The 26,842-nt window shown below is 42.9% G+C and overlaps 1 long non-coding RNA gene across 1 annotated transcript in view; it reads right to left on the bottom strand.

Moving 5' to 3' along the window:
* The window catches only part of LOC139827055 (uncharacterized), a 51,467-nt gene that overhangs the window by 10,205 nt on the left and 14,420 nt on the right, over positions 1 to 26,842 (bottom strand). Inside the window, exons 2-3 of the long non-coding RNA XR_011737240.1 lie at positions 26,261 to 26,390; positions 19,814 to 19,904 (exon numbers count right to left, since the gene is read on the bottom strand). This is a non-coding gene — a long non-coding RNA (uncharacterized lncRNA). The remainder of the gene's footprint in view (positions 1 to 19,813; positions 19,905 to 26,260; positions 26,391 to 26,842) is intronic.

Raw genomic sequence — 26,842 nt, 5'->3', positions numbered from 1 at the left:
AGGTCAGTTGTGTAAATTCCTCATGATCAGTGCACCCAAATTTGAAAATCACAGACGTAAGTAACATGTAGACTCTGTGGGTGTCACCAGCTGTACTCAAGAAGCCCACCAGGCTTCAAAAAGCACTAGTAGAATGAGCTGTCCTCCTGAAGGAGCATGGAGGTGGCTTGGTGGATGAGGTAGAGCTGTCCCATTCTCTCCTTTGTCACAGCTTATTAGGCTAAATCTGAAATTTTGTACTGGCTGCACCTTCTCCTGACCCTGTGGGCAGCATAACAGCCTTCAGGGATGCAGATGGTGAGTGACGGGAGGCGAGGTGGAACACAGTTTGCCTGCCTGTGCCGCACCCCACACTGCTGCAGAGTTGTGCTGGCCACATCTTAGCTGTAAATGAGGGAACCTGGTGGTTGCCATAAATTATGTCACCAGCCCCAGGGGCTGCTCCAGCGGTGCTGAGCCACTGCCACCTCAGAGTGAAAGCCAAAATGCCAGCCCCCAGCCCATGAGGTGATGCACAGGTAGATGCAGTATCTCAGTGTCCCCTGGGGCCTTCCTGATGCTGGAGAAATCCTCAGAGAGGCAGCTGAACCGTGTTAAGGGCTGATTTGCATGTCAGTCAGTCATACTACTGCTTCAAAGCTAATGATCTGGCTCTTACCGTCTTTGAAAGTATCAGTTGCTACCAAAAATAATAAACAGAAGTTGTGTGCATCCCAAGCAGCTAATGACCCTAAAAAGATCACACAGCATAAAAGTGAATGCCAAGGAAAAGGATGCACCCACTCAAAGCTCTCAGCAACAACTAAATTCCTGACTGATTGGCTTAAAATTAGCCCCAAAGGCAGCTGAGAGCAGTTCCATACATTCCATGTCACATGTCAAAATTTCATTGTGTGACATTGAAATGGCTCATAAATCACCAGGCAGTGCAAGAGCACAGCAAGCAGAGGACCATTAACCGTGTACTAGAAGAAATCACCTTTTTAACAAGCAAGTTTACAGGGGCAACCTTAACTAGAAGGGGAAAAAAAGCACCCTGTGTATTGTCTGTCCTTGAAACTATTTGCCTTCATCTGCTCTGCCCTCAGAAATCTCTGAGTTTCCTTCACAGTCTAATATTCTCTCTAGCAGCTGGAAGGCCAGCGTTCAGTTTGATAATGCGGAAGGTACAGACATTTTTCACGTTGTGAAATGAAGCACCAACAGCTGCATCTGCGTCTGACGAAGGGCCCTGGCATAAGCAGGCATACGCTATACAAACATGGTTTATTTGCTAGGGCAACAGCATTTTTGCTGCTCAAGGCTTTCATTAATAAGCCTCAAGATAACAATATCTGTCGGGTCTGCTGTACCAAGGATCTGTTGAGAATTATGTCATATTCAGGTCAGGTGTCTCCCTAGAAAAATATGGGTTATTTCTGAAAAATGCAAAGGAATAAATTGTTCACTGTGTATGTATCCATGTGTTTGTATATCATGTATAATACTATAATGCTCGTTTTACGCAGACTGAGGAGTTGAATCGATATGTGCCTATGCATCTACATGGGAGGAAGACATCTGATGTAACTGTGACAAACTTACACGTCAAATGTGAGACATGTGCATGCTTGTAATTTTGAAATAGAGAAGAATAATCCACACACATACATACTCTCAGGCAGGAGTAAAAGCCTGCAGACATTCCAGGACTGACAGCATGCCAGACTCTCCAGAGAGCTGGTTGGTGGAGAGTTTGTTTTTTTAAAACTTGTAAAACAAGAATTCCCAGAAGGCAGTCAGTCTGCAGGCAATTAGGAGGAACCCACACTACCTCTACATGGGGTGCTTCGCATGTGCCAAGGCAGCAGGTAGCTGGTTAGGCATGGGGTGTCATTGCACATGCTGGTGCAAGTGGGACAGTAGGATCATACCAAAGTGCTGCCCAAGTTTCTGCTGCACTGCCCCACTGGAGGATTTTTGTGTGTAGACCAGCCATAGAGCTCCACACCATCATGCTGTGCCTGGGAGGAGAATGCTGTTACACTTTGAAAAAATTAATCTCTGTCTCTAGCATCCTTTAAAATTCCATTCACCTCCTCCTCCTGCAAGTCATTAAGACCCAATAAAACTGTTAGCACCTCTTCAGATATCCTATTTTCTTTCAGGTGTGCTGTATGGACTTCCCTGTTTAGCCACACAGGGTACACTTTAAAAGCCTCATGAATTATTTTGGGTAAAGGAAGAGGAAGGAAACTCCTGACTTCTGAGGGAGGTTAACATGGCAGTGGCTCCACAAATGGGTATCCTGGACCTCAGCCCAATCTTCTGTCCTTCTCAATCTACTTTCCACGTAGGTGTGATTTCCAGGCCGGCAGCCAGGGTGTGGGAGGTGGGAACATGGATGCATGGAGATGCCTGGGATGGCTGTGGAGGATCCCGCTCTGGTTCTCCTGCCCTACTTGGCCCAGAATTTGAGTACAACTGGAAAGCAAAAATGAAGAGACCAGGGAACATTTAGAAACATGAAGGATACCAGAAAAAATGCAGCATGCACAAAGTGAGCATCCATGCGCAGCTTTTGCGGCAGGCAAAGGAAGGTCTTGTAGATGTGAGCTCATCAGCTTTACCAGGTTATACATCTGTATTCCTGTGGGTGTGTTTCACTTTTGCAAATTCTGAATTTTGTTTTGAGTTTTACTGCTCCAAAGTGATAAAAGTTAGAGAGCCAGCTTTTTACAAAACTCATTCCAGCACTGCTCCAATATGAGAACTTTTTCCTTTATTTCCTTGGCAGTGCAAAGGCCTGCATAAATTTAATTACATATATTTACTTTGAATTAGCATATCCCTCTCCCTTGTCAAATCAGCATGTACTCGGTTTAGGACTTCTTGTATTTCAGATATTAGCACAGCAAGAATAATACTTGCGAGGGGGAAAGGGCATTACAGCTACCTTACAAAAATGAGTATCTCACAAAAACACATTTTACAATACAGAATCATAGAATCATTTAGTTTGGAAAGAGCCTTTAAACTCATCAAGTACAACTGATAACCTAACACTGCCAAGTCCATCACTAGGCCTGACTCTAAGTACCATATCTACAGATCTTATAAATACCTCCAGGGGTGCTGACTCCACCAGTCCCCTGAGCAGCCTGTTGCAATTCTCAACAATGCTTTTGGAGGTATTTTTCTCTTTTGGAAATCTGTCTTTTTTTTCTGACTTGAAAATGAAATGCTTTCATTAACGGGTATGGATTTGGTTGATTTTCTTAAAAAAAAAGAAAAAAAAATGATATATTTTTAATTATTTTCCCCAAACCTGTCGAAACAATTGGCATAATAAGCTACCTAGGCACTTGGCTTGCATCAGTCCCAGTCGGAATAAGATATATAAGAGTTAGACATCTAACTAATTGCCTCCTGACAAGGAGACTTTATGGAATAAGTCATTCAGCCCACACAATTGTCTTCTTTACCTTCAGAGAATAGCATTACAGCTGTCAAATGGTTCCTAAGGCTGACAGAACCTAAAGGTTAATTGAAGATAGAAGGATTGCTAAATATCTTGATTTTTGTAGATAGATCTGATGTGGATCTCTGCTTTCCACAAGCCTTTATGTACAGAATTAATCAGCTTAAAGATGGAACAGCAGATGCAATATTGGTACTTTCCACAGGGCCAGCATAGCTGTGATGATGAGTCCTTTCTCGTCTTTCCTCACTGACAAAATAATACCAGCATGCTAAAACTGCTACAAATAGCACCACATGTTCTGTCTGGATATAAATGCCCCCTCTCTCTAAAGAGGTCGCCTAGCCTTAGCAGCTGACCCAGGATCCCATTAGTTAATCCAGTGTTCGTCTTAGTGGACTGTCTGGGAGATGGAAGTGGGAGCAGGCAACATCTCACTGCACAGCACAGATGTCCTTCTTGAAGGCAGGTGCCAGGGCGTGGTGACACTAAGGTCTGGGAAGACTCCAAAGCTCCACTGCAGCATCAAACACCTGCATCATCATCATCATCTCCAGGGAGAGAGAGCTCAGGGCTGGAGGGATTGCAACCTGGGGCTGCCAGGGTCTGCTGGAAAACCATGCACATGGGCTGAGTTCCCCTGCCTGCTGGGGATGTTTTGTTTTCTGCTAGGTCGTCCCAGCCCTCAGAGCAAGGTTGGGCTCATGCTTGAGACTAGGGACAGTGTGCTAGAGTGGGACAAACAAAGTCAATGCAAAATCTGCATTGAGTAGAGGTGTGGGCAAGAATCATGGCTGGGAGTTGGACAAGAGGAACAGATAGTACACCAGATCAGAGGACAAGTCAAGAGCATGGTCAGACATGAGAGGCAGAGAAGACAAGGAGCTCATGCTGGACCTGGTGCTGGAGCAAAGCAAAGTCAGAAGCAGGAATCAGAGTGAAACAAGAAGAAATACAGCTTCAAGCTTAGCCAGAAAGAGCTGCAGTGATCATCTGCTCTGGTGTCTGGGTGGGGACAAACCCAGGGCCACAGGTGGATATGAGGTTTACTGAGCCCTCAGATCCACTGAGATAAAGGGGGTTCAGGCTGGTAGTAACTGGAGGCAGGGAGTCAACAGAGTCAACATTGGCAGAGAAAAATAAAAAGCCAACACCATCCCACTGAAGGCATATTTAAAAATTTAAGATGGCTCTGAAAATCACAGCTAAATAATGTGTTGATTTAGCTAATTATGTATTAAGAATCTTATTCCCAGAGACAAATAGAGCCTAATATAAATTAGCACATTGCTTGATAATTAAGAAACTTGCTACAGTAGCAACAAAACAACTATCCAAAACCAACATTGTAAAACTAACTTTGGGAAAAACCCTTGACTGTTTTTTAAGGTCATTAGAGGAATTAGGTCACAGATATTCTGTTAAACCAGTGGTGGTGTGAGCCAAGATGTAGCAGATATGACACAGACTTCATATTGTATGAAAGGAGGGAATATTACATGCAGACTATAAAAACACACTGACATATTAATCATTGTGCACCTCATGTATTTTCAGTAGTCTTAAACTGACATGCATATGATATAGCTAGAATTGCTATTGACTTCAGTAGTTTCAAATGAGAGGCGTCATACAACTAAATCCTGTGTGGACATGGAGTGGAGGAATTCACTTTTAAGTAAATCTGGCCCTATTGCCATAACCTTCAATTCAATTCCCTTTTGCTTCCCACCCAGGAATATATTAACACCTTTTTTTTCAATCTATGAAGCCACAGGCATGACAGGCCCCAGAGGTCATTCTAGAGCTGGTTTTCATTCTTTGGCTCATTTCTGGACCCCTTTTTGGGGAGGGTGAAGGTCCCAATGGTGTTGTCTCAGAACAAATTACCTGTAGTTTCTGTGTGATGCACGTTTGTTTAAAGCCTGCCCCACCGCCTGCTTAGGTGATCTCTTCCAGCACTGACCACTACAAACTTACTGTGGAAGTAAGTCCTTTTATTGATTACAATTTTACTGTCCTTTCATGTAAGCATCATTCTGTTCCTTTATTATAAAATACAGTCAAGTTGTCACTACATTGTTTTTCCCCCAAAGATAACCATTTCCTGGTTTTGCATTCTCCTCATTAAATGTAAGTCTCACCAAATTTCTAACCTTGTTATTCTTTCTCGGGTCTTTTCTAAGTTATGTTCTTTCTTGAGATGAGAAACAGTATTGAAGAAAACATTCCAGATATATTATCTATATATATACACACATACTTTCTGTTTGTACTGCTCAGTTCAGTAGTTTTGATATCTATTTAATGAGGTTTTATGAGTATTTAATCAGCATTAGTGCATGATGTTCACTGAAGCCATATACTTTCGTGATACCCAGAAATTCTTATGTTTTTTTCCACAGACCCAACCTAGAAATCAGTAACATATAAATATGTGGCTTTTTTTCTAACATCCACGCCTGCTATATCTAATCAAATAAAAATCTCTGGCTTCAATTACACACATATTGCCCAATACAAAAATCTATTTTAATTATTTAAACAGGTTTCTTAGACTTTCCCTGAACTTTTACTGATCAAAATTACTTAGAATCAAAGTTCTTCCATTCATACAACAGGCAGAGCAGGAGGGTGTGAGTGTAAGATCTGCTCAGCATGGGATCCTATGTTGTTATCTCTGTGGTCATGAAGGGCTATGTGCAGTATGCAGCATAGTTCTAGTTCTCTGATGTGGCCATATATCAGTGTTTTAAATGGGAAGATATATCTGAGAAGGAAAACATATGACTTCGAGGAAAAACGAACTGTCAGGGCTTTCCTATAGGGGTGAGCAAGAGAGAGGAGTTGAGAAGGAGGAAAAAAAAAAGGAGGAGGAAGAAAAGTGGGCAGTGGATTTTTCAGATGAGGATGTCACCTTGATGTCATAGTGTCACACAGGCAGCGCTCAGGATGGTCAGTCCACTGGGCCAGCACTGCTCAGAGCAGTGACACTGCCACTTCATGTAGCGTGATCTGCAAGGCAAGCAAGTTCCATCTTCGGACTGGTTAATTTGAGCCCTGCACATGGACCATTGCCACAGCTGCAGACAAACTAGTGGGTGGCTAGTTATGGTGACAGGGGAAAAAAGCCATGAGAGATTCTTAACACTTGGATATAAACCACCAGCTTCATTCCCTCCATTAATTCCTTAGTGACTTTGGATACGTGCACTCAGTGACATATGCCTTCAAGCTGCACTCTATGTCTTAGGCAAGACACACATAAACTGAGTATAACCAACTAAAATGTGGCCATCTGGGTCCTACGCTTCAGGGTTTCTCACTGAACCCTGCAGGAGGAGGGGAACAAACAATGCTCTGGAAGATGCTTTGCCTCTGTAGCAATCTCAGAAGAGGCCACTGGAGGCAGAAAATACTCTTGGCAAGCAGCAAGGCAAGGATTACAGAGGCAGACATCCTGGGGCCCGTAGATCCTCCCAGGAATTTCTTGGGGTGCCAGTTTAGGTCTCAGAGTGCTGGACAATTTATTGAGTGCCCTCAAGAGTCAACAGGGAGGGAGGCAAATCCACTCCCTCCATGGCTACATGGGAAGCACCTCTGAAGTAGCCCACCCTTCACTGCTTGACATTGTGTAGTACTCTCCCCCTTCCCAAACATCCTAAAGAGACATCTGCCTGCTTTCTGTATGCAAATTTTCCTCTATTTCTGGCGTTCGAGCTGTGTCCCATTCTTTCTTTTTTGCTTTTTACCTGTGACATTTACCTCAAGTCTTTCAGATTTATCTTCTTTGAAGAACACGGTCTTGGTGGCTTTTACAACATACTTGTGACGTAGGTTACAGGTTTCGAATAGAGGCACCCAAAAGCCACCCAGGAAGTTAATAACATTGAAAAATTAATTACTTTGTAGAGGAAGGAGATCTGCACCTCAGGGATCAGCATTGAGCTGGGTGCAGCAGAAGATTCATTTCAGTGGAGAGACGTTACCTGGGGCTCTCAATGCAATTCCTATAGACACATCGGTCAAACACGGGTTTGCTAAAACAACTTCCTTGTGTAAACACTAACTTCATCATATTAATTACACTGTAAAATTCATATGCACTCACTCAGTATTTGCAAATGATCTGCTTGCAGTAGAATCCTTTCTTTTTTTTTTTCCCGAACTGCACACACACACTTTGCGGCCCATAAAAAAGTGCACGATAAAAAGAAGTTTAAATACTAGCTGACCCAAGCCTATACGCATTTGGAGAGAGAAGCAATTTACTTGGCTGAATTAATTTCCCAACAGTACATTTAAGGGTAGAATGTAATTTCAAGGTCTAATGGCTGACAAAGTTAAACGTGCATGCTGCAGAAACAAAAGGTGCTGTTCCAGTGCAGATCCATTCACATACTGTTGAGATGATTCTCCCCAAAACCATGACATACTCATCCACGTTTCTTGGGGAGTGCTGGGGCTGCAGGGGGACCCAGGGGGTGTAGTGGGGTGTGGGGAGGACTGTGTGGAGGAGACGAGGGGGTGAAGGTTCTTGGAGCCAGTGGCAGGAGAACAAGGAGGTGAAGGGGAGAGGAGAATGTTCGGGCAGGGGGTCAGGGCACAGAAAACACCCTTTTCTCCATGGCTGGAAAGAGAAAAGAGGTGAGGAGTAGGAGCAGGGGGGTTGTAAGAAGACAGAGATTAACTGCTGGATATAGCCTGTGGTCCTGCTCCTGCAGCAAGGACAATCCTCAGATGACACACGGTTGATTTTGCTTAGCGTGGAAAGGCACCATCACTTGATGGCCTTGCTGCACTAAAGCTGTTTTCCCTTCCAAGGGTACCACCTGGCTCCTCATTAACAAAACCTGGCTGAAAATCAGTTTAAAAACAAAGCTCTGCTTTTTTGTGCTTTTCTCTCATGAGAACTGCTGCTCTCATTTGTGATTAGAGCTGGGAGCTGAGCAAATGCTGAGACAAAAGGAAGGTATCATTTAAAGTATTCTCTACAAGAGAGCTAGAAAAGTACGTTTTGGGCTCTTCTTGCCCAAACAATCCTCATGTTGCTAAGATGAACTGCAAGAGCTTTCAGTACCAAGGGCCAAAACAAATCTCTTATCTTTGTGTACTTGTTAAGAATGCAAATTTAGTTGATAAGTGTGGTTCAGTTTGGATTTAGTACAGAAAATAAAACCAGCATTGAGACACCAAAGAAAGCTGCAGTTAAACTCTGAAGAGGCCACAAAGGTGGAGGGCTGAATCCAATATAGTGGTTCATAAATTCAAAATAAAATACTTCTGAGTAAAAGACACGTCTTCCCCAAGCACCCTGCTCTTGAAGCTGCACTCAGAGCCACAGACTGGGTGACAGTGCAGGCATAATTGTCTGTCCCTCTCTTGCCTGCCTCCTATCATCTGCCTGAGACCTGTCTGCTACAGACGTAAAGTCCTTTGTAATTGGCAGGTTATCACGTTATTTTTCAAACTGTCCCTTGCATGACCCTCCCTTTGTCTTCCGTGAGGTTTCTAAGTGCTACAGCCAGGTACCTAGAGAAAGAGGGGAAGCACTTAATCACAGCTACTGACATTCACAATCAGACATTTTAACAGTACAAACAGTCTAACAGTCTGGGGAGACTGCCTGATTATGCCATTAAAAAAAAAAAAATTCATTAAAACGTTGGATTTAAAAGAAAAACCCTTAGCCCTGGAAAAACTCATTAAAAAGTCATTATTAGGTGGGACCACCATAGCAGAGGAGATGGGTGTTCGGGTAATGGACCTTGCATATGCACAGAAGGACCTCCTGGTGATGCTATTACTATGTGAGATTACAGTGGCTAAACAATTTCAGAGCCTCTCTATGGAGACCCCATTAAGTGACAGAAATGAAGCAAGGTTCTGCTGTGCAGAAGTCCCACTACTGCTTACAAGAATAAGAAAAAAAGGTATATATTTTCTACGGTTCTATTTTGAGCCAGAGGTAGTCTCATAAACTGAAGCTTTCCAGAGTTCCTACGTGTTAGCAGCCAGAGGGGGTTGCAAATCAGTGTGCATGACTAGTACAGAGCACTCACCAGCAGTGCACCCTGGGCAGGAAGGCTGGTTCAGTTCAAAGTGTCTTGATAAGCTATAATACACCTAAATAAACTGAGACACTTTTAGTTTACTATCAATAAACAGATAGGTACATAGAAAAGAAACATATAACATCGTATTTTGCCAATAAAAAAATGCTCACCCTGCCCTCTTTAAATACTGAGCTGGCTTCACCAGGAAACATTTTTTCTGAACCTTTGGCATGGCCTTTGCTCTGTCCTCATGGGAAGACACATACAGCTGGTGCACTGCAACAAAACTATCGTTTGCTCGGAGAGTGGGGTGGCCACAAAAACCCATGTTTAATTAGATTGCCTGTGGTGGCTCCCATCCATCAGGGCCCTGTTGCCAAAGAAGATGCTAAAATCTGGTAACTTTTATTTTTAACCAAATAGGTTTTTGCACACAAAGTCCCAGTTGCATTTAGTGCACTTCAAGCATTTTGATTTCTCTGTGGAGGTTGCTGGAGGGAACTGAGAGCCCTGGAGAGCTGCAGATACAAGGACAGAACGTGAAACAGTGTGTGATGCTACCAGCTGTGACTCTGCTACCTGTTCTGAAAATGCTGTCGTTTAAATGAAATAAAACATCTCTGATGAGGTATGCAAGTGCCTGATCTCAAAAAAAATCCCGAATCGGTATAAGGTAAGGAAACACTTAGTCCTTTTCTTTCACACGCTGTGAACAAGCGTGCCCCACTCCTTGCAGATGTGGCAGCTCTGGCAGAGCAGCGGGAAGCCCAGTGCTACATGCTGTGTGCACCAGGGTTTTTTTCCTGGACAACATCTGTTTCCCATTAGTCTGTAGCTGACAGTTGACATCTATTTTACAGAAAACCAGCGACCATACCATTGTGGTTGTTGGACTGGAGTCTGGTAAATAATATCCACTTTCATGACAAAGTGGAGCTTCTTTTGTTTTCTATTTCCATCTAGCTGTGGTCATCAGGAAAAAAAAAACTGTGAAAACCTCAGGAAAATTTGCTGTTACAGCCAGAGGAACCCCTGAAGCCATCCATCAGTTTACAGTGGTATTTTCCTACCCATTCCACATCCTCTGACATATTCACAGGAAAGTTTGTCATAAACTGGCTACTCACTCACCTGGGTTGCAGTGACCCAAATCCTTACACTTGCTAGCAGCCGAGTTGCCTGCACTTCTGTATATACCAGTGACAATTTAGGGGGGAGCACCTCACTTTTTCTGTGTCTGTATGGGAGAGGTTCCCTCTGAGTTTCAGAAGCATTTCATGTGCTCACAGAGGCAAACATCAGCTGAGGTAAGAGCTACCGCACCATACATAAGGTGCAGTCTGTTGTTCCACTTTTAGACGTATTCATAATATTTCAATAGTGATGTAACTAAATATGTAATTAGAGTAGAGCCAAGTTTCTTGGAGCATAACTTCCCAATTTAGCTTTGGCTATAGCCTGAAATAGCTACATACAGGCAAAGCACAGTTTGAGGAGAAAACCTTTGCTAAGAGGGCTTGCCTGGGAACCTCCCCAAACCAGGTGGGTCAGGGGGAGGGCTGGCCATTTGCCAGTATTTGTACTATTCTTTGGATTAATTCCCAGAGTAACTTCAGGAAACCTTCTGGCCCTTCTGCATTATTAAAAACAAACAAACAAAAAAACAAACAAAAAAACCCCCAAACACACCACACCAAAACAAAACACCACAAAAACCTCCTTTCCCTATAAAAAGGTTAAGTCTTAAAACACTCACCAGGGCACACACCTTGGAAGCAAACAGAATTACAGACCAGTGATCAGTGGCCCAAGGAAGAAGAGGACTGGATGGATGGTGGTAAGAAACAAAACCTCTCCTTGCATTTCCTTGCGCCCCTTTCTTTCTGCTTGCAATAAATGAACTCTTAGTGCTAAGCTAAGACAGACCTCTTGGACTTCCTCTGCAATATCCAAGTTATTTTAATGAGGTGACAAGCAAAGGTGCAAATTCAGCCAAGGTTATCAGTTTGGATGAGCTGCTGACTGACAGCTATCCAGGCAAGCTGTGCTTGGATCTGCATGAAAGTTAGCTGTCCTCCACATCTGCAATGTGAAGGTATTTGTGTGGACCTGACTGCTGCATCCAGGACAAAAGTACCACTCACTTGAGGTTTTCACCCTGATTTTTTCAGGAGGAAGGAGAGCCTTACTTCAGGAAGGCTCTCACTAGGCTGGCTGACACCAGTGTCCATCTGTCAAACGATTCCTCACCAGAGGGTGTAATAATCCAATTAAATTACATGTATACCACAGCACCTAGAAACCTTAATTGCAACTCCCACTGTAGTATTTAGCTTCATTAGCTGTTGTTGCCATTAAATGTTAAGGAAAAAAAGGAATAAGTGGGAACTGTATTCATGCCCTTAAGGATGCAGGTGTGGAATAGATGTGGTTAGCATGTGAAGGGAACTCTAAATGCAAACGCAGGCTTGTATTTATTTACTGCTATTGTGGAACTCCATATGCCATATGCTATACTTAAAATTGTTAATTTTAAGCATTCATAAAATCATGCTAGACATAAAAATAACAGGACACTGTCTTAGAAATTATTACATTATTTTAAAAATATTTAGCTGCTTCTAATTTAAAGGTTTTGGTTATCCTCAACTGATGTTTTTATGTCTTTTTGTGCTACAAGAAAGAAATATGGATAGAGCAATATAAGCATGGATCACAGAAGCAGGACTGGGAGAGATGTCAAGGATTGTGTAGTCCACCCTTCATCCTCATGGCTGGATACAGCAACTCCTAAAACAGTTCTGTCAGATGTGCGGTTTTCCAGTTCTTAAAAATCTCCAGAGATCTCTGCAGAGATTCCCAGTTTATTCCCATTTGCGACAGAAATGCGAAGTCAAGTCTGAATGGAGAATTGATGGGAAAGTCCAGATGTGGAAGGTCCAGGAGAAACAGCAGAAGAATGGCAGGGGTTAATAGCACCTTTCTTAGCAGGTCATTGAGATCCCATCACATCCACAAGGAGCTTCTCCAGATATCCAGACTCAGAAAAGAAGGAACTACCTAAACCAGAGGACAGCCTACATCCAGACTAAGAAAAGTCATTGAGAGTTGATGGTGGGAAGATAAAAAAGGCAGAGAAAATGAGCAGGGTTATAACCTTGCCATAACCAGGTAAGAAGACAGAGCACAGTGGGTGAATTCTGCACACAGAGCTGGGACAGAATGGAGAAACAGAAGATCCTAATTACTATCTGCTCCCAAGGGGTACAAAAAGCATGCCCCAAACTGGCACAGGGTCACCAAGCTAACCTTGAATATGAGAGATGATGAGGACTTCATATGGTGTCGCTCATGCTCCTTGTAATTGCAAGGATCCTGACCAGACCACCTGGATACCACTTCCCAGTGCCTAAAGGAAGGACACTGAGAAGACAAAGCCAGACTCTTTACAAAGGTGCAGAGTGGGAGGATAAAACACAGTGGTTATAAATTGAAATCATGGAGCTTCTGCCTTGACCAAGGAAAAAGGTTACCCAGCAAAGCTGCGGCATCATCACCTCTGTCTCTGTGGACCTAACTGCTGACCTGACTGCTGACACAGAAGTTGTACAAGAGACCTCCGAGGTCCTTTCTAACATGGATTACCCTATAGTCCTGTGATACACACATTTTTAGTGCATTTGAATATGGTGCTATGAAATGCGTGAATGAAATCAGTTTTATATTAAACACAATCATGTTTCCCTGTAAGGTCTTTCATGGAGATGTGCTAAATTGCTGCTACAACTTTGCAAAACTATTTTTCTAATATTAAAGCCAAAATCTTCCCTGCAGAAAAGCATGTCTCTTACTTGTTCGATCCACAGCAAGAGTGGGACAAGATTTCCTTCCTCATTCCAGTTGCCTTCTACATGTCATCTGACTCCTCGATTTCTCCTCAGTTTTTCCCTCTCTAGATATAACAATGTGTCCCTGTAAAACTTCGTGTGTAAGAGATGTTTTCTAGACTTCTGCACATTCTGTACTAGGCTCTGTGTTTTGCATCTTTGTTAAGAACAAAGCCCTAACCCAGTCCCAGAATTCAGTTTTGGTGCAAAAATAATGAAAAATAATAACTTTGGATGCCTATGAGGCCATACCACTGCTCATACCTTTATATCACCTTTGCCTTTTCTTGTAACTGCACAGCATCTATTTCTGTCTACTTGTGATCCATTACCAACCCTCCATCCCCTTTTGGGGGAAGCTAGCTGGACTGGCATCCAGATACTGGCACCCAGTATCAATGCACATTGTTATTCCTACCTCAGCACAGCTGCTTTCGTGTTGCCTTGAATCATATCTTCTTGTTCCCAACGCTGTTCCCAGCCTTGCAAGACCAGCTAGAAGTCCAGAGAGCATTGCAACTCTTCGTTGTTTAATGTTACCTGCATTTTTCATGAACATACACCCATTTCCATCATCCAAGTCATGAAAACATAACCTAGAACCAGACCGGGACAGACCCCAGAAAGGAAGAGAGAAGAAGATAAATTCTCACCATCAATTAACTTCTAAATGATGTAGAATATATATGGTCAGCACAAGAGTCTGTGTTACTGCTTGGGTCAGGAGCAAGTTGCAATCCAAGTTGGAGGCCAGGGTGGTAACTGCAGAGGACAGATCCTGCAGAAACATCCCAGTTATCAGAAGAGACAAAAATACCGAATGAGAGAGGGGGCTAGGCTCATGGGCTCAGCACATCCCACCCAGCATTGCTTCCACATACTGAGAGCAAGATTTGGGGACCCATAGATTTTCCATCAAATCAGAGAAAATAGAATACATTTACATGTATGCTAACAAACACAGATTCAGCACTTGAAGCCACTCTGCTGTGACCATACAATGAGGTCCCTGTGATGGCAAGTTTTATATTCGTGCTGTGAAATAAAATGCCAGTGGCACCAAACAATTACGTTAGTGGCAACTGAATCTCTGGCACATCCATATCGTTCATCAGACACTACCCAGGAAATACACAGTTTAACCGGTCTTAATGAGTTTATCCAGACAACCATAACCTGAAGACAAATATTTCCTTTATTCTCTTATTCCCTTATTAAGATTATACATACAATGGGAATGAGTCTCCAGTTCACACATATTTTATCAGTCTGCAAGCAAAGGCTCTTGCTGTGCACTTAACCTCCCTCCTTGCAAAGGCACCTTTTCCAGTTCAGGGTAATTTCACTAACCTGATGCTGAAGGTGGAACTGTGGTGCTGTAAAATATCTTCTTGCCTTAGCACCAGGCACTGATCCAGCTCTGTGTGCCAAAATCACAGTGATGGGCACTTAATTTTCTACTGCTGTGAGTAAATCTAGATGTTTGGGAAAATGTTTCTAATTGCAGATATGTTTTGCTGCATTTGTGGGTTTTGTACTTGCACTGAAAATTGAAGTCCAGCCTCTCCAATACTGTCAGCTCCATTGTCATCAATATCAGGCTTAATGCATGCAAGTTTACAAAGAAACTCGGGAAAGGACAGATTTGAGAATAATAACTTGGTACCTCATTTACCATCACTTAGTTTTTAGAGGCCACAAGGGTCTGTGTTATTAGTCCAAGAGTTTTATGGTCCTTTTGAGCTGCTAATCACTTTGTCGTGCTGAATTATTATAGGCTATGATATTTTGTATATTGTTGCCTGGCAGAGCACTGCTGTGAGTTTTGCAGTGCCTCCAGGCACCAAACCCCAGCTTGGAGGCTCTGCTTGTCAGAGGTGCTTGGCCAGGTGGCTACAGCACGAGGTCATCCCTGGATGCTTCCCATACAGCACATCCGTGGAACGCATGGGCATCTATCATGCTCCTGCTTCAGCATTCATCCACTGCAGCCTTCCCCATACACTCAACGCAGTCAGAGCAGGAACCTGGCAATTTGCTCTGCCTGGCATGGAGGAGCAGGAGAGAGGCTGTGGTGCTACCCCCATGAGTGCCGTGGTCCTCACACATGCAGGCATTACAGGTGACACATCTGGTTTCCTCGAAAGCAGAGGACACGGATGACGGTGTGCAGCTGGGCCAGGGTGAGGAGATAGCCACACTGGGCATGATGTGTCCTGGGAGAGGAAGAGGTCCCTGGGAAATGTGGGTAGGAGATGTCACAGCACTTGGGAGGGGGTATCCAATCACCCACTGTCACTGTGTCTTTGCCCAGCATCACACTGTTTTGTGAGATGTTGATACTATTTCTTTCTGGCAGGTTGCACCAATAAAGGTGACACCCAAAGGCTACTTCTTATGTACATAGAGCTGATCATTCCAGAGCATGTCACACATCCAGTGGACAGTGTGCTGAATTCAGCATTTTTTCCATGACTGCAAAGACCTTATCTCCACATGCGAAAGGCAGTGGAGAGCCCAGCCCTTCAAATGGTATAAAAGCTGCATGGAAAATTATGGGTTTTGACCACTGTTTTCTTTAACCACAGGGACTACTTTAAAAAAAAAAAAAAAAAAAAAAAAGTCTTTCTGGTATTTGTATTTGTGTTAATGTTACTACTGTTCTCTGGAAATCAGAGAGAGAGGTATATTATCTATGCACAAAACTCAGGATTCCTGCTGCAACCCAGTGGCAGGGTTAAAACCAATAATCTTTGTGCCACTGAGCAAAACAAAATCAGGGAGACAGGTCCTGTACAGCAGGTGATGGAATAGATGGAGTGACAGCCCTGTCACTTGTTGGTACGTTGCACACAACCTGTGGCCCTTCAGGCAATAGTTTTCAACTCTGCCCTCCAAAATGTTGGCAGAGAATTTGGGTTTCCTAACGGCATGCCTGATTTTGTTCTTAGTTGTCCTCCATAGGCCCAGTAGATATAACCCCACGAGTGCCACCAGATCATGGGCTGAGAGCTACAGTTCAGAGACACCAGTTGGAATTTCACCAGCAACAAGCACTCAGGTGAGCAGGGAGGAGTAAGATTGATCCTAAGACTTTTCTCGCCTTCCTCACCCTCTCAGTAGGATTAACTACATGTTAAGAGTTTAATTTCTAGAACCAGCTACGCAATCCTGGATTTTGAGCTCTTGGGAAAAGGGGGAAAACACACAGAGAAATTACAAGGAGAAAGGTAATCTTTTTTTCTCAGCTGACAACGGGAATTTGCCTTCTGTCCTTGCTTCCAAGCACTGATGTGGGTCACGGCACAGGCCACTTTAGTGAGAGGTGCCCCTATAGGTGCTGCTGTTAAGTTCCTACTCACAGCTCCCATAAGCAAGCAAAATTAACAGCAACTAAAAGTCTTCCAGTGCAGAGCTTCTCTAAAGGCTTTTGGTTAAGATTATCACATAATTTATTCTGAGAGTTTGGTTTTTAACATCAGTGCATTTATTACAATCCACCATATGGATTTGCCTTGGGTTTAATATTTAGGAAAAGGTTTTATAAAGTTCAGAAAGAGAGCTTAGGAAATACAAGACTTCGACAACCAGACATGGGATGAGATGAGATGATTTGCAAACTGTGCAGGATATACCTATTGCTCTCAGCCTGGCTTTCGTTTCAGAAACGGGTATTAGCATGTGGAAAGGGCTCAATATCACCTGCTTTTCTTTAAAGAGGAAACATATCTGTTCCTGCTTTAAATAGTTCCTGCACATTCTTGGCTGTCACACCAGCTCTGCTGTCATTAAACCAGATTCAGGTGCACAGCTGGAGTGATGCTGCAGGAGTCAGTGGCGTTGCCCCAGCTTTCCAGGAGTGTTAATGAAATCCAAAGCTGAGCCTTGGAGATTTTCCTTGCTCTAAGCAGGGCTAGAAGCAACAGAATTAGAGGGGGCAGAAGGCATTTCTGAGGCAGAAGTTAATTCCAATAAGTAATTGTTGTTTCCACCACTCAACAGCGCTTTGATCTTTCTGACCATGCTCAGCACAGAGAAATCAAACTTAGCACAGAGAAATCAAGCTTAGCATGTCTCCAGGCTTAGCAGGCACCTGGAGATGTTGCCTTGGGTAGCTCCTCACAGGGGTGAAGCTCCAACCTCAGGGAGGGCAGCGGGGAGTCACTCCTGCCTCTCACGGAGCCCCGCTTTCCTAGGGCATTGGGACCCTCATGGGAGCTGGGGAGGAAGAAGAGGTGTTTCCTTCTATGAGTGACAGGCTCTCCGAGCTCCAGAGGGGACCCAGACCCTCCTGTTCCTGCCAGAGGCAAGGTATCAAGGGCATCTTACCCATGAAGAACCAGTAACTCCCAAACCAGTCTGTGTCAGAGTCCCTGAGGATACCAGCAGGGGCACGCACTCTCTCTGGCTGCCTCATCCCAAATGCAACCCAAATGACCTGACAGTTATATTCATCTTCTAGGTTTAAGATAAAGCTCCATCACAGTTTGCCACATCCAGCTCTCCCTGGAGCACTGAACCCCATTCCAATGAATGCTGCCCCTGTTCATATGGACACCAATCTCTTACAGAAGCCAGATTGCACAATTTGCATTTTGCAAGGGGTGTTGCAATGAGGTAAAACATACCAAAAAAGGATCTGGTCTTCTCTGTGTTAGATCTCTGGTCTGCAAACTGACCAAAGATAGTTGCTGAACTCTGAAGACAAGAAGGAAAACTCCATTTACTTGGACACCATTTTCTGGAGGCAACTTTCCTTTTTAGGACAGGCTCATGATGTTTGCTTAGCTTTGGACTCGCTGAGAGTTTGTAATAGGATGCCAAAATACCATGGTCATCTGTTGGCTGTTCATGCCACGCAATGCAAGACCACAAATGAAAAGCAGCAAAGTAGCAATCAAAGAAAAAGGGTGTTTAGCCCACTGTATCCAAGTCTTTGTGCAACCCCCTGCTCTTCATGAACATCCTCAAAATAAGGAGAGAAACTATCCATATCTCATAGGTTTGTGTGAAATGACATTCCATGAGTTACACAAAAATAACCTAGTACTATAGAGCTCAAATAAATGTGAGTTACACTTTTCATCTATAATTAGTATTTTCATGCTTGCCAACAGGACCCCAGCAGCATTGGTTCCCATTGAAGAACTCAATATAAAATCCTAACAAACTGCCCAGTAAAATTATTATGTTTGCTTGTTTTCATCTCCAGCTTGGACACATCAGAGGTTGTATCAGGCTGCACTGAAGCAGCATGCTGTTGCAACATGAAAAGCATAAAAACAGCACCAAATGTTTCACTCAAAGGCAGCCATTTATGCTATTCTCCTGGAGACAGACAGATATTTTCTGATTATTTAAATAGGACTCAAACCCCATAAGAGAAGCTGCAAGTAATGGTCTCCTTATGTCTCTACAAAGGAGGCTTCCCTAGTTGTTGGCACTAAACCAGCTCTTGTTTGACAGCCATGTTATAATTATATCTGGGTCAGGAACCATAAACTGACAAATTTTATTTGGAAACAATAACTGGGAAAAGAAGCAATAACCAGGCAGAGCTAATATTTTATGATCCATCTTGCCCTCCTGAAAAGGCTTTTCGTGAGTTCTTATTAGCATAGGAACGAACAGAAAATGCACACCTCAAGGAGTGTGTGAGAGAAATTGTGCTAAAAAAAATAGGCATGACCAGAAAAATATGTAATGAGCTCTGAATTCTCAGCTGAGTGCTCTGGAGTGAGGAAGTGACGCAGCAGCTTGATAATTGTTGTAACAGCTGAGGGATTTGGTCAGTCTGATAGGAAAGACACAGTTCCCTTTTCCACATCTCTGGGAGACAAGATACCAACCTGGTCATACATTTTTTTGCTACATTGATTGCTAATTTCTGAACTCTTACTAATTACACTGAATAAAAGCAGCCTATTTAAAGCAGCCTATTGCAAATTGTGGCAAGGTGTCTGAGTGCTGGTGCCATACCTAGAACCACAAGATACTTGGGGAAGGCAATTTCTCTTCTGTATTTTTGGAGCTTCTGGTAGTTTAAGCAGATGCCTGGCTGAACGAGACCATCAGTGACTGAGCTGCAGCCACGACATATGTTTATAAAAGCAGTGCCAAGAGGCCAGGAAGGATCAAGGAAGATTGATACAATGGTATTGCTGATGGTTCAGCTTGACTTTCTGTGCAAAAGCTGCCAGCCATTCATTTCAGTGTACAGGATATTTCTGATACTTGTGATACAAGACACAAATTTGGTCTAATGAGTTCCAAACAGACATGGAAATTAGACCTTCCAGGGAAGAGCTTTAGCCTGTGAAGCTTCTCACTCAGCACCTATGCTGGCCACCTGAGCTCTGCACATACCTGCTGCAGACTGAGCGCTCCCCCGGGGTTTTCAGCACACCTACCTCTTCTTCAGCTTTGGAGACATAACATGAGGAGAGTGGGTGGTGATATCAGACATGTAAAGCTGAGAGGTGTGACAACTCCTGTGTGGTCCTGCAGGGAAAATAAGTAAGTAAGTAAGTAAATAAATAAATAAATAAATAAGTATGTATGTATGTATGTATGCATGTATGTATGCCCCAAATAAGCAGATGTGAAGATTGTGCCATGCTGAGTGTGCCACAGAAGATCAAGCACCTCACTTTGCTGTGGATATAAAGTGACATAGTATAGGTTGTTTCTGTGAGATGGATGGAGTGGTAGCAGCCACTTGCTCACGCTGGCTCCTAGCCTGGAAATAGGTGAAGCACCATCACAGCAATGAATCAGTCAGGATCAGACAGTGGGGAGCAAAGGAAGGTCTCCTCTCTCTGCTTTCACAAGCCCAAGAATGGGCCTTGGCTTGGGGACAGGCTGTCTGGGGAAGGAGTAACAAGAGAGAGGAGATGGGGCAGAGAGGAGCAGAACCTGCCTAGGGGTGGGGGAGAAGCCCCAAATGTATAAAATGTGAGAGGTCATGGAAAGAAAAGGAGAAAGTAGGAAAATCCCGCACATGGGTGGTCCTGAGAAAGTCAGGGGAAAAAATATTTAAGAGCACAAAACAAGTTTTATTCCTAGCACAGTCAGTTAAGGACAGGTATATTCTTCTGTAATGGATTTTAGGTTAAGCAAGGTATATCTAAAACACACTGAGCACATTATCTCAGTTGAGCAAACTGGCCTGATACTCCACTAAGCGGAGTTTGGATTATGAAGCAATTAACCAAATAGAGGTATTTAAAACCAGTAAGCTGAACTTGGCATTCTTCTCCCATTTTTTATGGAGGTTCACAGAACTCTGTACTTATAGCAAAGCACTGACAGAGGCAGAGCACCCAGATGCTCTTGAAGAGAGAGGGACACTTCTTGTGGTCACCAGTGTGAGGTCAGATCCTGGTACTCTGTAGCCTCTTTCACACTTACCAATGCTCCTTTCAAAATAGTGATACCACTGTATTCCTAGAAAATATCAGAAGATCAATACAGAGATGCTGCAACAAACAGTATTTCTTGTTTCCACACAGTTCTTGCCCCCAGGGCTACAGATCATTTAATGGGAGAATTGTTTTTTTCAAAATGAACTGTTCATTACGGTATTTTCATTGACAGTTCAGTGAAACTGTCAGCTCTCCTCTCTCTAATTGCTTTTGATCAACAAAAGAAGAACATTCACCCTTAAAATAAAATTATTTTGATGCAGCTGGAATGACTCCCTCTTTAAAGACTGACATGTAAAATAGCAAACAACAGACAATAATGAGAAGAGAAAGAAAGGGGAAAAGAGTTTAACACATTTTCCCAGACAATCACTTGTTACTTCAGTACTTCTGCATACAAATGTAGTTACTCCCGAGGAAAATGTTTTGTGTCCTTCAGCAACCTCTGCCAGAAGAAGAATTTCTTCAGATTGTCTCCTGCTAGCACTCAAGAAAAAGCCGATTCTCAAGTATTTACAGGGGAGTAAGTTGTTAGCTTGTGTTGCATGAGTCAGGTTTCTCACTGGTGCCATTCATCCAAGCCACAGAGATTAACTTGGATATACAGTCCAGTAAAACCTGCCATGGAATACCCATAATTGATTTTAAGCTACAACTCTAGTCATAACATAAGTAGCAGCCATGTAATCCTAAACTCTAATGGAAAGCGTGATCTGTCAGCACTCAGGTTTTAACAGATTTCTGTAAAGCACCTTGCATAAAAAAAGCTTGGTCCCTAGTTGATGATTCATTGAGCATTAGTATGTCACATGAAAACCAACTAACAACATGCTCCTTTAAAAATTAAATACTCATTTTCAGCCCACCTGTTTTTCCCAAATCCTGAAATAAGGAAGAAAAAAAAAAAAAAAGAAAAAAACCAACCAAAAACCCCACACCTTTAATTTCAGTTACATTTTGGGATTAGAATAAAAGGAAAGCCTTGCACATTCAGAAGCAGCACAGGAAAGCCCCCAAACACTGGAGAGCCACCAGCTCTCTCCTTCATTGGAGGCTGGGGTGGTTGTGGCTGCATGAAGCAGGATGGGGATTTGAGGCTGTTCTCCTCCTGAGCCTTGGCAGCCCTTCCCTTTGCCCTTCCCGGTGCTGCAGACCCCACTGCTCACAGCAGCACTCTGCAGGACCCCCATCTCAGCCATCAGCCCCCTCCTCCCTCCCGGTTCAAGGCACCATCTCCCTTTCTAGGGCCAGGAGCACTGAGCTTTGCCTTCAGGAAAACCCTCTGCCAGAGAACGAGAGGGAGATTTCCAAAAGGATTATGTTGGCGAGAGTCACCATTCGATTCCTAGCTAGAGAAGTTAGATCTGATGTACAAGTGTCTCTGTTTAACCCTGGACAGGAGCTAAGCACTGCCCAGACGCTCACTCACTCTCTTCCAGTGGGATGGGAGGGAGAATCAGAGGGGAAAATTGAGAAAACTCACTGTTTGAGATAAAGAGTTTAACAGGTAAAGCAAAAGACACATGCACAAGCAAAGGAAAACAAGGAATTAATTCACTACTTGCCATGGGCAGGCAGGTGTTCAGCCATCTCCAGGGAAGCCGGGTTGATAGGGTCGTGTGAGAAGCAGAAAAGGCCGTGGCTTTATGTGAGCACGGCTCAGCAGTAACGGAAACATCCCTGTGTTATCAGTACTGTTTCCAGCACAAATCTAAAACATAACCCCATACCAGCTACGATGAAGAAAATTAACTCTATCCCGGCCCAAACCAGGACAACGAGCTCAGGAAAAACAAAGCAGCAAGACCAATTGCTGAGCACATCTGGTTCAGATGACAGCGTCCTCTTTGCAAAGGACATGTGTGCACACTGGGTAGGTTGACCACCGTTATGCTCCTTTTTTCTAACAAGGGCCTTGATTTCTGAACATTCATGATTAGAATTGATTTGGTTTGTTTTTTAAAAAATCTTATGTATGTAGTGTGCATTTCCTGCTAGCCAAAATAGTCACCCTTGGGATTTCAGCAGAATATGTGAATGCTCAGCTTCTTTGGGGACCAAATCACTCAGATGAACATACCTAAATATAGATTTAAAAGCTTAACTTCTAACATGCCAGTTTGAAAATTGCAGCCACCTTCTTCCTGGTTAGAAATAGCAGCTGTGAAAAAATGAAGATGACAGGCACTGTCCCTTAGGCAGAAAGAGCTTGTTTTGGCAGCCAAAACAGCATCTTCCAGGAGCTATGGAGGATATCTGTGTTTAGCTGTGAGATATGAACCAACTCAACATGAGGTAGGGAGCCTGGGAAGATACCTTGATTTGTCATGTCAAATCCAAGTGTCATGTGAAATTCTGGTCCCAATTTAACCCACTATGTCAAACAGCTGTTGCTCAGGCATGCTAAAGCCTTTGAAGTCAAACTGCAGACTCCAAAATAGCAGAAGGAAAGCAGGAGCACCCAACACCTCCTTGATGGCCTCTGCCAGCTCCATCTGCCCTCTGCATTTTCCCAATACATTTCCTCCTTCTAGAGAAACACTGAGATTTAGAAAAATCACACTGGGCTTCACATGATCACATTTTCCTCATGGCCTTGAAGAAGACAAGATGGAGACACAGGGATTATGCTGTACCTTTGAAGTGCTGCCTTTGCCCAGCCTCTAAACGATCAATCCAGGGGAGGTTTACATTGCATATCAGGAAAAATTTCTTCACAGAAAGGGTTGTCAGGCGTTGGAACAGGCTGCCCAGGGAAGTGGCAGATTCACCATCCCTAGATGTGTTTAAAAGAGTCATAGAGGTGGCGCTTAGGGATGCGGTTTAGTGGTGGGCTTGGCAGTGCTAGATTTATGGCTGGACTTGGTGATCTTAACAGACTTTCAAATAATTCTATGATTCTGTAAGTGTAAGACCTGCAGGACCCCACAAAGACCACATGCCGTGTCAAATACTGCAGCAATAGCAAATGTTTTTACTTTCTGATGTTTTAATTTTTTTTTCTTCCTTGCTCTCTAACTCCCCTGGAAACCTCCCCATCAGATTTCTTCTAATTTTGGATTTTTTTCTTCTATCTATCAGATTTTGGTTATTTTTACTCCTGTGTTCCTAATGTAGCTTGAAATTAATACAGTTTTTTTATTTATGTATCAATCAGCCTCCTCAATGATGTATGCACAGTTTGAGGAGAGAAATAATTACAGGCTATTGCAGAAGAGCACAACAGGCTGGTGTCATTACGTCCCAGGCAAACTCCAGCTTTGTTTGGAACTTGCGGCATATGGGATTTTTTTTTTTAAAGATGTTTGATCTGAACATTGTTTCTCTATACACCATAATAATTTAAATCAGATCAGGATGCAGGCAGTTTCCTACTGTTCCTAAGTGATGCATGCAGTGCCTTGTGCAGCATCAGAAATCACAGAAAAAAAGGGTTGAGCCGACATGTCCCTGCTGCCCGCTGGACAGGGCAGTCCCCCATCAAGGGATTTTTGAGCCCAAATAAGGAATAAGAATGTTTTGACTAATATTTTAATTAAAATCACTCCAAATGAATGCATCCAAAATGAAGCAATTAAGGTACAAATTTCAGGAGAAAAAAAAAACAAAACCCCAAACAAACAAACAAAACAAAAACAAACAAATACCACACACAACTGTGTCGCCTTTGCAATGACACCACTCTTGGACTTGTTACATATCAAACCACAGATAACTCACTTCTTGCCAGAAAAAGCTGTTAATATTTGGTAAACCTGATATTTGAGAGAAGAGGTTCAGCTGTGACCCACTGGAGCCAGCGATGGCTGCAGATTTTATATGGTAAAGATTGCAAATGAGGAGAAAGCAAAGGGGTGTCTGACCTGAGGCAGCTGCTGAACAGCAATAAAAAGAGGAAAAGGATTAAAACTTCTGAGTGTCTTTCTAGTGGCTTTTGGTGGCGTATCTTGCTGTGGTCCCTGAATATTTGGATAGAAATTTGGATAGAAATTTGGATAGAAATTTGGGGTAGAAAAACTAGTGTTAGTTTTTTTTAAAATTAAAAAAAAAAAGAAAGCTCACCTCATCTCATCAATTTCTTCAAGGGCGCTGTGGTTGAAACTAACTCAGGCAGGGAAGTGGCTTTCCCACACTACCCATGCAATGAAACTTCAGAGCTGCTGTAATCTCTGGTCTTTCCACCAAAAAAGAGAAGGTAGGTGGAAGCCCACAGCGGGTACAAGAGAACATGGCAGAAAAGCAAAAAACTCTTCAACCTTTCAAAATATATGAAGCCTACTTTTTGTACAAAACAGAGCCCCATCCAGAGATACTATGTCTCTTTGTTTTGTAGAAGGGATTTTAATATACTTCTTGACGCAACTGGGGTTTAGCCTTTTCATTTGTCGTTTCTATTCATAGCTAAATTCAGTTTCCATTGAAGAATATTTTTTGAATCTTCATAATCTGTTCCTTGTACAAATGACATGTATAATAGGAATAAAGGTGAGAAAGAAACAGTTGCCTATGAAAATGAGATATTTTAGTCCAATTTAAATACTGTGGCACTTAGTATTATTTAAATAAGGCAGCGCTTTTTTGTTTAATATGGTTATTAGTTTTTCTTTTCCTAAAATAAATTTTGAATTGCAGTCTGGATACTAAACCAGGACTATTCTGAGCACTCGCAGTAGTACACTCTGGCCAGTGGGATATTGCACAAACTCATGGCTTAAAGACCTTTTTAAGTTGGTAAATTGGGGTGGTGTTCATTTTACCTAGGTGTAGACTAGATTAAACCAAATTAGTCATCTAGGTTTCCTCCTCTGGCAAAGGGGAAAGAGAGCATCTCCAAATGGCAGTGTTATGTCCTTAAATGCTTAAAATTTACAGGTTAAATCTCCTTCTGCAGGTAGCTCTCTCCCTGCTCTGAGCATGGAGCAGGAACTGGAAAGTACTTTTGGCAACTGTACTTACTAACAGATGAATAAAAATAGACACATGAGCTCGTGCTTTAGTAATCTTCTGAAATTAAAGCTAAGTCTTTAATTTGTTAGCTTTGGCATGAACTATTGCGCTAATTACTGGGAAAAACAGCTGCTATATTTCAGGAAACAAACAAGTAAGCATGGAAATAGTAGAACATGCGGCACTTCAACAACAACTGTTTCAGGTAAGCAGTTTTACACACAATGGTAGATCAGAAACCAGTTTGAAGACAGGGGGAAAAAATTACTCTCTGTAGTCTGTACAATTTCAATCTGATAAGAAGCTGTGTTAAAACTGTAGCTGATTTGGTTCTACTCTGGAAAGTATATAAAAACATCTCAGAGGGAATACTCATTACACTACCAGCAGCAATAAAAACACTTCTTAGCTGACCAACAGAGCAATTTTAGAGGAATAACTATGAAGGTACCGAGCAGAAAACAGACGTGGATGGATTTTTCTTACTTTTACACAGAAAGCTCACTGGATAAGTCGAGTTGGAAACTTAGGGGTCCTTAAGTCTTCAGACCTCTCCATTTAGCTGGCGGTAGGACCCGTGCTGCACTGTGTGTTCTCCCACATATTCATTAGTCCTCTAGAAAACAGAAAGAAGATTGGAGACAGGCTTTGCTGAATGGCACTGAGAAGCACTGGAAACCACATGATAACCTAGCTGACACATAGTAAAATGCCTGAGACAAAAAACAAGGGGCATTGGACCTTTGATTCAACCCAGGAGAGTGGCTTTTGTAGTGGTTCCAAAGAGCGCACTCCTCAGGTCTGGAGCAAGGCTTGATCCCTCCCTATGACTGCAAAGTTCACAATGACTTCTTCTGGGAATATCAAGAAGAAATTGCCACAGAAACACAAGCGCTGTATCGCTACCCCACAGCATTCCCTGGGCAGTTCAGCGGTGTGCCCCACGGCCCCTCACACAAAGCCCCTTTGTTTCATTAAAAAGAGAGTGTTGAATTTCACCCCCATCTCAACATGAAATCTCTCTGCCATGTTTTATTTCCTTTCACTTACAAGGCAGGACAAAAATGT

This window comes from Patagioenas fasciata, chromosome 1 (assembly GCF_037038585.1).
Source record: "Patagioenas fasciata isolate bPatFas1 chromosome 1, bPatFas1.hap1, whole genome shotgun sequence".
Lineage (NCBI taxonomy): Eukaryota > Metazoa > Chordata > Aves > Columbiformes > Columbidae > Patagioenas > Patagioenas fasciata.
The sequence above is the reverse complement of the archived record's forward strand: the minus strand, read 5'-3'. Positions and strand labels throughout refer to the sequence as shown.